We start from the raw sequence: 2,715 nt of genomic DNA on the forward strand, positions 1-2,715 counted from the left end.
TAATTTAAACAGGGGTTCCCTAAGTCCTAAAAGGTATTTCAAGGGTTCCTCCATGTTAAAATGGTCAAGAAACACTGGTCTAGACAATATGAAATAAATGTCAAATGAGGAATTGTTTACTCTTGTCTTAAGCAGTCTGGTATCATCTTAACCTAGGTAGTATCACCATATTGAAGCACACAGTATATATATATTTTTTATATATAAAAAAGGAATAATTTCCTTGATAAATGATACTATTGATGTGTATTGTTACATGTCACAAACGTATTCCCACAGAGCTGTAAAGTTACTAAAAGTTTCATGTCAGGTTAAAATCTTAGAAGAATTTTAGAAGTCAGCAGGTGATTTACTGGCTTCTTGTCCACTATTAAATAAACTAATAAGGATTTTGGTGGAAGGGTGCCTAAAAGGACTGAAAATATTTGTCCAAGGAAGTTTCCATAGACAGACTTGCATTCTGAAGAGTTGTATACAATGCATGTAAAAAATATACACTTTGCTTATTTGGTAATATTCTTGGTGCACATCAAAGCTTTAGACTAAATTGTTTCCAGCTTGTGGTAAAATGAATCTCATTTTTTAACAAACATATTTGCGGCAATGTTTTAGTCTGGGTTTCATGGAGTCTGAATTCTATAACAAATGGCCCTTGATGTAATAAGTTTATATATTTTTATACATGAAATCCCTGGCTTCATATTCACAATAGTGAAATAGTAAAAACTTGTAGGTACACTCAAATCTAGTTAGAACATACAAGTGTATCTAAACTCTGATCAAAACCATGCAAAATATTTTATTTGATTTAGTAAATGTAATCCTTGTCTATGAGAAATGTCAATAAATAATTCTTTCTCCCTTTAAAACAAATTTGTTTTGCTGCTGATGTTGCAGAAACCCAGTTCCTATGTCTCTGCTTCCAGGACCCTTTCAGGGATCTTAATGGTGAAACCTGTTGACTTCCTTGCACTTGAGGTGGGGTTCATTTGCCTTATCGTACTTGGAGAGCTTTATTAAATAGTGAATGCTGGTGACCAGTCTGCTACCCTCTGATTGTCTTTTATGGTTACAACTTATACAGTTCGGGTTCATTTTAGGTGGATGCCAATATATTTTAATGTGTTCAGTTTCTAGTTAGTTTTGGTATTGAAGACGGCATATCAAAGCAGTTTTAAACGGTATTTCAACTATCATAGGGTCGTTCAAAAATTTGAATTGAATCAGATGAAAAAAAACAACTAATTACATTTAAATACTCATGCTCCACAAGTGTATACAGTATCTTGTACATGTAAAATGCATCATTATACCAAAAGGCTGACAACCGCAATAGGCACTTGTTTGCCTCTTTTTTTAAAAATGTAGATAGAACCATGTGTAATGTGTAATATTAAACATTTGTCAAGTTTGTGGCTCAATTTGGGAATAAACTCCAAAAACCCCATTAATTTTATGAATTTATATGAGTATATATGAATATAAATGACATGGCACATTTTTTTTTTAATAAAACATACACCCACACATCAGGTTTTGGTATCATGAGCTAATATAGTACTCGCAGCCATGTAATAGTGTTCCTCTTTCAGTTCCAGTTCAGTTAACTTTCAATACACAAAATACTGTGGAAAAAAAACAGAGAAGTAAAACTTTGTATGTCTGGATCTAAATGAATGACACAGTTGCTTCATGAAAGCTTAGCCACCAGATAGAACAACTAGATTGGCCAGCTCGTCTTCTTGCCCGAGCAATAGGTCTAAGGCTACCTACACACATGCAATATTCATTGTTGGAAATGAACGACTAACGACTGTTCGTCTGATAATCGTTAACAAAAAAAGTGCTCAACGACGTCGATGAACGAGGATTGTCGAACGACTGTCCAGGCAGGTCTGACTGGGCGACCATTGTTCACAAGCTATTGTGTGTACAGTTGTTCAGTGATCGTGGCTGTTTCTGCAGTACACTTTCTCCGGTACACATCACTTCCTGCATCATTCAAACGATCGTATCTAGCGTGTGTACATTATTGGTGGAAATATATTTGAATGATCGTATCGTTACAGCATGTACATAATTGTGCACAATACGATTGTTCAAAATAATTGTGCATAATCATTAGTCGTTCCTTTTCTAAGGACAATTATTGCACGTGTGTACCTGGCTTAAGACCAAGACTGCCCAATGCCCGAGGTTGCCCAATGTCGGATGTGTGACTGATGATGAACAAGGAGGGAGAGAGCACAGCGGGGTGCTGCTCGCTCATTCACCTCCCTCTTCTTTCCATTGAACAGAATGGCGCTGGGTGAACAGAGTTCTTTTCTTCATCTGTCACTACCTATTTTCCGTACACAAGGTGTAGTTTAGAGCAGAAACATAAAGCCACCAGGAGGCAGAGAGTTATTTATATGACAAAAGAGATAGTGCATGTCTCATTTGTCAAATAGTACTACCTCCTGTTTTTTTTTTTTTTGTTTTGTCAGTTTAGGGCCACTTTAAGATACTACTAAAAACAGCAATAGTTTTTTTTTGTTCAATGTAGCTGTCAGCAGGACCCAGAAATTATTAGTATATCCTCAGTACCATAATATTTATCAGCGGTAAGGTCTTAACAGTTAACAATTTTGACACCAAGAAATCTTTGTACAAAGCAGAAGTAGGACCAACCAATCAAGATGGCTGCAAATTGGAACCAGTAAGAACATAAAAAAA

Source organism: Pyxicephalus adspersus, chromosome 4 (genome assembly GCF_032062135.1).
Source record: "Pyxicephalus adspersus chromosome 4, UCB_Pads_2.0, whole genome shotgun sequence".
Classification (NCBI taxonomy): Eukaryota; Metazoa; Chordata; class Amphibia; order Anura; family Pyxicephalidae; genus Pyxicephalus; species Pyxicephalus adspersus.